At 33.4% G+C, this 9,035-nt stretch overlaps 1 non-coding gene across 1 annotated transcript; it reads right to left on the reverse strand.

Moving 5' to 3' along the window:
- Positions 1-902: 902 nt before the first annotated feature.
- TRNAG-GCC (transfer RNA glycine (anticodon GCC)) lies at positions 903-973 on the reverse strand. Its single transcript has one exon. It is a non-coding gene; the product is annotated as a tRNA-Gly (tRNA).
- Between the last annotated feature and the right edge of the window lie 8,062 nt (positions 974-9,035).

Below are 9,035 nucleotides of genomic sequence, written 5' to 3' on the forward strand. Positions count from 1 at the left end.
CAACCGTCACGTTACAGTCACACCCTGGCCCTTGCGCTACGACGGCCTCAGCACATCACATTTATTAGCTGAAATTACTTCCAGCTCAGCAAGGAGCTTTTTTAAAAGCTTTTTTATTAATCTTAATAGTATACTTAGTCCGTACAAATCATTAGACAATATTATTTTTATCATATTGTTCTCATTTTAATGTTGTTATGGTTTAATGTCCAATAAATTAGAAATATTATTTCCACTAAGCCACAACGTGACAATTCATACGAGTAGGTATAAACAAAATAGAATTAATTACAGTCCATAATCAATCAATGTTACAATATTTGATTGTCACAAAATGATTTGCACATAGGAAACAGATCGCTGTGATGATAATTTATTTAATTAAATCATTTAGAAAATTATGTTTAACATAAATTTACGTAATCATGATTTATATGCTTATACTAGTTATCGTATTATAATATTACTAGCGACCCTATTGCGGCTTCGCCCGCTTTTACTACTGGATTATTCATATAATGTATGTTTGCAAAGCACTTAAGATAATGTGAATATTAATTAAACCCTAATGCAACCCGCATTTTCGTAGTTTCAATAAGGATTTTCCAATTGTTTTACACAGCAAGGATTTTTTAGTAGGTACCGTAATTTTATATCAGTGATACTAATCTTTTCAAGTGCTTATTAAAATATATTTAAATTACTATTTTTAGATAGTTAAATGACATTAAATAATACATTCAACTCGAATTATCTAATACGTGCAAGCGCATCTAAATCTTCGTTGCTATAAAGGCAGGCGGGTTTTTTTTTTCGAGCTTGTGGTTAATGCTGAAGAGGTTATTCTGTCCCTGATGAAAAGCAAGCACTACGTGGCTGCCTGTGACGAAAATTAAATAGAATGCATCGGCCGGGAATCGAACCCGGGCCGCTCGCGTGGCAGGCGAGCATTCTACCACTGAACCACCGATGCGTGTAAGACAGGCGGGCGCGGCGGACACATGGCGAGTGGCGAGCCGTTTCGCAGCAAGGAATTTTTTGATATTGTAACAACTTCTAAAGTACTTATTAAAATAAAAAACAGTAAAAGACAGTTTTGGTTTACATTAAATGGCCAACGTAACTAATGTACTTATTTATATACTGAGAGTAAGGGATAAGTGAAACTTGAGTAACATACAGCTGATGTGTCAACGGCGGGATGTGTCAACAATTAAATGCGTTTTTCTGTAAAACTATTCACAATTTCGAAATATTGTAAAAAGCAAATTTTATCTTCGTGTAACGTAGAAAATTAATAAAGTATTTTAAAGGATAAGGATTAATACCATTATAGAAAAATATCCCTCAAAATAAAAAATACATTGAAATTATTATTTTTAGACAGAAATATGATCACTACACGTTATTCTTAAAAGATACGAATATGCTCTCGCGGACTTTTTTGTAGATCTTATTAAGAGGAACAATACTCCAGTACATTTTTTTCATGTAGTACTTGCCATTAGAGCAGCGCATGCGCGAAAGTGTCTCAACGGGTAGGACTTTATACACATTTATCGTAATTATGTTAATTTACAAAAGAATGTACAAATAATAAACTATATATAAACCTTCTACGAAAAACACCCGACTTAATGGTGAAGACCGCATCAAAATCCGTTGGGTGGTTTAGAAGAAGAAGAGTTAGAAACAACAGACAGACACGAAAAGCGACTTTGTTTTATAAGATATAGGATGTATAGAAACAATGACTATTTGATTCTTTGCTATAGGTATATGTATGTACTAGTTCTTATTGGGAACGGGGAAACTAGATCGTCATGGTGCCCTTAGCCTACTCGTCCCTTCACGCTGAGAACCTAGTGTCAAGACATTCCGTACTTCGCTTTGTTCACTTCCCTCTTAGTAATATATTTATTAATATAAACATAAAACTTACAACCGTAAAAGTGCTAACAAGGAGAGTGGGCAGAGTAACCGATTTCCTACGCGGCAAATGCAAAACGGGTTGCATCTGACAGCCACGAGTGCCTTTAAAATGGGCTTTAATGCTGCTGTACAAATTTACTATAGAATAAAGTAGAAATATATTTATATTGTGCATTAGATATTGTTAACTTAAGTATTAGCCTTAGCGACAAAGTTGTCTTTTCTTAGCTTAGCTTAGCTTAGTTTTACGCTGTATCCTGAGGGCAAATGTCTACGACTAGACATTTGGGGAAACAGGGAACTTAGAAATCTAGTATTTAGACACTCCGTTCCCCATTATCATAATCTATTCCCCACTTTCTACTGAAATCTAGAGGGAATTCCCCGTTATGAGAGCAAGGAAATGAAAATGTTAATTATTTAGTTCTCCTGAGAAGCAATCGAATCTACAACGGCCTCATACCATGGTGTTGCAATTAAATAGTAGGTAATTATTATATTAAGAAACTAGGTTCCCAGATTCCCTTTGCCTAACTATGTGTGTGATGAAGCTAAAAAAATAGTATACTTTTAAAAGCATAAGTCATAAGATGGATCAATACAGAACTCTCTAGGGACATGGTCCGTCACGTCACACCTTCCTGAAAGTCAAAGTTTTACGACTGCACTAGGAAATATAAATTCTCATATTGATAGTACTTACAGATATATTATTTTATGGGAAAATGGTTATAAAATTCTCTAGGTGTTGAATGGATTCCTTTTTATTATGGTTTTTAGTATTGAGCAAATATGTATGAAATCCTATATTTGTTACTCGTACGTAGAGAGAACGAGTAGATTCTTTTTATGGAATATATAATATCTAGTATTAAGACCGTCGTAGCGCAGTAGAGTACTGTTTAGCGCTAAATGTCATGCTTATGGATTCGATTCCCATTCAGGGTAAAGGATTCTTTTCATTATGTTATTCTGGTATGGATACTAAACGTGGCATTTGCGTTTGAAAATGGGAAACCGAATGTCTTAATATTAGATCGTCCACCTATTATCCTAGTATTAGGATAATGCTTCTTAAATTATGCAGGATAAAGTTGAAGCTAGAAACAATTATGGAGTGTGTTTATATTATATGTTTTCACTAGACTACATCTTACAATTTTTTTATTCCAAACAAATTCTAAGTCACAAAAACCAAAACTTCATTGAAATTAAAACCATCAACACTTATATTACATTCCTTCTTAGAAATCGCTTTACCAAACACTCTATTCGTATATTACTATGCCGTACTGCCAGTAAAAACAACCATTAGTGAAAAACAACGCGTCAATAGGTGCGACAGCGTTAAGGTACGAACATCAAAGGTAAAAGGTAAAATTAAGTGCGAAATGAGATTTCACATCGCAAAAGTGTGGCTCAAAAGATACATCTAGTTCGAATGCTGTGAGGGAGGAAATGCCGCAGAACTCGAATTTGAAGTGTTGAAGTGCGAAATTTTAGTCAGATATGTTCACAGGAAATGATCATAAAAATAAATATAATAGTGGCATAGTGTCGGATTGTATGCGATGGTTGTGGATTCCAATTTCTTTTTGGAGGATTAATTTTGGTTGCCTTCCTATGGTATTGAGACATAAAGGAGAATGGAGTGTTTTGGTAAAGATACAGCGTGTTTTTTGCGTATCATTGATGGAAGAAACTAATTTAATTTATTTAAAAATACAATTTACAAATTAATTAAATTAAAGAATCTAGTTCTAATTACTTCGAAACAATCAATCGTAAGAATAATAAGTTCACTTCATTCTTCTTCCCAGGGGGATTCGGACCCGCAACGGTCGCCTTTATAGTCAATAATTTTCCAATTTTATGGACTTTATTATAACTGACTAACTGCTAACTAGACTCATCGACAAAACCTTTTGCCTTTTGAAAATAAAAATCTATAAAACTATAAATTTATGTAAAATTCCATTTTCCACTGTACCACATCGTTGCCAGTGATATGCACCTACATACAGACAAATATTTCTGTATTCATTCAAAATATTAAAAATGAAAATTTTCATAACTCACGCGTCACCGGCAGTTGTTCGCCATATAATTGACTGCGTATCACTTTCGCCCGCATATTGCGGTATGGTTATGCGAATCGGAAGAAATTGTCATTTTTCCCTGTCAAAAGTAACTTTATATTATACTAGCGGCCCGCTCGCGGTTTCACCCGCGTGAACTATGTTATTATTAATTTCTGTCTCCATGACTACGTCCTAGTGACATCTATGAAAATTTGAGACTCTTAGCATTTGTAGTAACGAAGTTTCATACAAACTTTCGACCCCAAAAACAACCCCTTAGAAATCGAATATTGCAAATTCCCATCTTAGCGAGCACCTACGTCCTATAAGTAACTCCTATGCAAAATTTGAGATTCCTAGCACTTGTAGTTTCTGAGATTTCGTGATGAGTGAGTGACCTTTCGATTTTATATATATAGATTTGTTTAGAAGTTAATATTGATTTTAGTAGGTACAATATATTTATCATGATAGAGATGACTTTAGGATAAGGTTAGGTTTAGTTGCAGAGTATTTAGTACAAGCTCTAAAAATAATAGGAAAGAAAATAACAACGGAACGAGATATTAGGATATTATATTGTTTTTAGTACTCCCCATTTGAAAGCTTTAAGCTACATAGAAGATACATAGCAGAAATTGCGTAAATTTAAACAACGCTACAGCCACTCACGTTACGTCAACCTTTATGATTTTCGATATTTTCTTTCCGTGCAAATACAAAAATTTTTACATAATGACTTCCTTTGACCTATTTCTCGGGCGCAGCCAAGGAAATTCGATTTGAAACTTTCCCCAAGATCTTTGATGAAGCAAAGCGGTACATTTTCCTTAGAATTGTCTGCAAACTGGTGTCTGACGAGGAGCTAATCTCATTCACAGTTGTGGCTTGTTAGTCTAAAAGTAATGTTCCTTGAAAATAATATTATAACCAACTTATCCTGACAGCTCGGTTTGAGAAGTTGAAACTCGTACCTCGTATGTAATTTCTCGTTTATAAGATTTTTATTTGGAATTTGTTTTTACTTCTGCCCGCGTGGTCAAATGAAAATTATTAAAAGTTTTATAGACAAAAGAACAGATCTTAATACCTGCAACAGAACTGTGAGTTCCCTCTCCCTCAATCAAATTATTATATTTACATATATTAAATAATTGAATCTAACCGTAAAATGATTCGCATTTGAACTTATAGATGTGTAAATATTTATTATTTATAGGCCATACTAATCAACTTCCGATGTCAATATATTATGCGAAAGCGGCGGTATGGAGCAAACATTATATTATATTAGGTGCGGTTTCACTTGGATAAGCTAATTCCAGTTATTTACTTGTTTAAATTTGAATAAAGCAGGAAATTATTTTGATACTACTGGATTTTGTTTTATATATTGCTATATTTATTTGTTTATTTTAATTAAATATATAATATTTAATTATTTATATATTTTTTATGGTTTGTACTGAAAAAAGAATTATTTTTGGTGTTACATAGTACATTTATTGAGAAAAACTAAGAGCTAAATAAGATAATGTATTAAGTATCTATATAATAAACTATATCTGCTGCAAGAGACCTGAATAATTGCAACTTGAAATTATAACCGTTAATTTATTCCGTATTCCGTTCTCTGGCTATACCGCTAGGCTATATAAAGATAAGTAAGTATATTATGTAATGGACGCTTAGCTATTTTACTAATATACATATAAAAATAGATTCCTGCTTTTTTCCGAAGCAGAAAGCTACTGATAAGATGCTTCGTTCTCGATTTCTCTCGACGGTTCAATTCTTGAATAATTTCAAATTAAGTAGCGGAACTTAATCAGTATAGAGGAATGGTTATAATTTAAATACAATCATTCCCTTGAATCAAATCCCTCGGGGAAAAAAAAACGGCAAAGACTAATACCAAATAACAAGATATTTAATGACTCCCCATGTTAATAGCTGCCATGCGAACCAAATACCTAAGAGCACCCAACTCAGAACTCGCCAAGTTAAAGGTCGGATGAATTAACTATAGTTCAACACCAACAATACACAACGTAATATGAATGAAGATAAATTAATTTAATACCAGAGGCCCTTATATAACGGCTTTGTTGGCCTGAAACTGCTGAAACTGAATCTTATCTGTCCTTGAAATGTTAGCCTTGACTTGTTACAATAGAGACAATTTTATCATGATAACTCAATCCACGACTACTCTGTGAAGAGGCGTCGTTATAATTGTGAGGGTGCTAAGTTTAACTAATTATTTTAAGTCGTTAGCTAATTTCAACAGTTAGTTTTGAGTTGAAATTTGAATATTATAAAGCAGTTTTACGCATTTTCACGTATAACAGAATAGGCAAAGAGAATTTTGTTTAAGTTACAGTCGTTATCGAGAAGTCGTCGCGAAAGTTTTAGAGCGCGTTTGCGTTGTCCAAGGTGTGCGGATTTAAATCCCGACAAAATATATTTTTTAATCCTATTTCCAACTTCCCCCGAATTCTGAAGTTTTGTGTCTTCCAAATTCTCATTCGAATTCACTCACTCACTCTATGCCGCCATTCAGAACCAACCACTAACGAAAATCAACTTTCCATAACGTTTCAAGATTTAATGTAAATTTAAACATAATGCACCTCCCTAGGCGCAGTCATAATCCGGCGCCTCGTCCGTCACCTGAAATAATAAATATGAGAATAGGGAATAGAATGAGGCCACTGTGATACGGTTGGGTATAATTTGACTTAATGTGATGGTTGTAGGTTCAATGAGGTATTTTTAAGTCTAGAAAAACAAATGGCGCAGCGTTAAGTTCCGCTGTATGAATGCGTGTATATCGTAACTTTAGACTAGCCTCATATTCAATATGTCAGGTTTCATCACTTTATATGTGAGCTAAATAAATATAGACCTACCCCTTCTTAACCTTTAACTATGGACGTGAATTTTTTATAACACACATATGGACGTCGGGTCTGTCAGATCAGTGTATTTATTGGTCATATTCCGTCTGGTTTTTTTTAGTTTACATGAATAGCCTCTAATCAAACAAAATCAATATAAATCAAATCGCTTTTTATTAAACCTTACGCATCACAACGATTTAAGTAACTTAATGTCACAATTTCAGTCTTTGGACACATGGGATGACTCTTAAGAAAATAATATTATAAAAAAAAGACAGATAATAAAATAAATATTTTTTTAACAAAATATAAAGTCTAACAAATAAAAAAAATAAAGAAATTACATCTTATGTTATAAAATAAAAATTTTGACAACACCTCAAGATAAGGTACTATTGAACATCGATACACAATGGCTTTCAACATTGTAGGCTAACAGGACGATTGTAGTCAACATAAGTATGTGTTGTCTTTCTATATATCTTTTGGGGGCAAAGTATACATGTTTTTCAAGAACCCAAAACAGTTTTTTTAGCTTCATGTTCAATAAATGATAGATCAGATCGCGAAACGCGAGTCAAAGTCATTCTCAATTCTTAGAGTAGTTTAGTATACGAAACGCGTCTTTTTATTTGATAAAGTGCTATTTTCTTTATAAAATGTCGTCGTCCAATTCTTTTGTTTGATGTTGATTATAAAGTACCGATATTTTTGTCCCTGACGTGCTTGGTCGATCATTTTTTTCCATTTTATCATAAAAACTAAAAAAAAATAATCTTTTTTAGGTAAATAATATTTATATTCCTAAAATATATAACAAACAATGCAAAATAATACATAATATATAACAATAAAAACATTTGAATACAAATAATACAATTAAAATATTAAAGTATATTTTGTAATATTATAAAAATATATGGTGTTTTGAAATCATTCATGTATGGGAAACATGGACGTCGGGTCTGACAGACCCAGGCCCCGTTTAGAAAGTTAAATACTCACGTGTTTTGAACCCAGAGACACAACCACTGCTATCTACATTCATTTTGTCATTAATACGAAAGGTACTGAGCGACTCAGTGGCGGAGGTCACCGAGAAGTGGCTGATTTGTAGAATTCGTAGACCTAGATGGGTCTGTCAGACCCGACGTCCATACTTAAAGGTTAATAGTAACTGTGATGTGATATAATTACTATTTGTGCAATTTTTTACTTTACTTCATTAGGTACAAAATTCATTTTCGATTGCGGTGTTTCACTTTATGTTGTACTGAACAGTGCTAATATCAAGTTAGGCTCATAGATTACTGGTGCGGTATTTTTAGACACTGATTACTAAATATTTAGTGTCCAGATTAAGTCATTAAGCTGATTAAATAGCACGTCATCATGTCACGCAATGGGTCAGGATCTGACTCTAAGACTTTTATTTGTAAGCCGCTCTCAAATCTGAGATCCATCTTGAGATACTGTTTTCATTCATAAATTATATATTTATGAATGAGTGAGATGATTGTTGGTTTCATCTCTACTTGGGGAAATACTTATATCGCGGGCTTCAAGCTAAAAAGACGTAAGCACAATACACTATTTTTCAGGAGACGCAGAAAACTTAATAACTTTGGACACCAGAGCAAAGAAATGAAAATGTCAATTTAAGTTAATATTTCATTTCATCCAATGGGGGTCGAACCCACAACCAGTCTCATTTACGCACTTTGTGTCCCCGCGCCACGATTGGCCTCATTCTTTATACTTGTAGTAACTATACGTATTTGCTATTGTTATTCAAGGTACATAATGTTAGCGTATCTCCCTCAGGGCCCACGAAATTCAATGTACCTTAATTGCCTTGATTCTGAGAAGCACCATTTCAAGGTTAGTGAAGACTCTGTTTCATTAGGGAACTCTAATAGTATGTGAGTGTTCTCGTTTAGAAGACACACTTTATACAATGATAAAAGAGAAACTGAACGACTGCTTACCAGAAAAAAATAACAAATATTAATAACTAAGAATTCATTCTCTGCTCTCTTCCTCTGCCAACCCCGGTAGTATAATGAAGAATGTCTTGTTTAATTAACTACTGCTAACTACTGTTAATTAAACAAGACAT

The sequence above is a fragment of the Heliconius melpomene genome, chromosome 17, assembly GCF_056956725.1.
Source record: "Heliconius melpomene rosina isolate 202511_hmr_F chromosome 17, ASM5695672v1, whole genome shotgun sequence".
NCBI classification, from domain to species: domain Eukaryota; kingdom Metazoa; phylum Arthropoda; class Insecta; order Lepidoptera; family Nymphalidae; genus Heliconius; species Heliconius melpomene.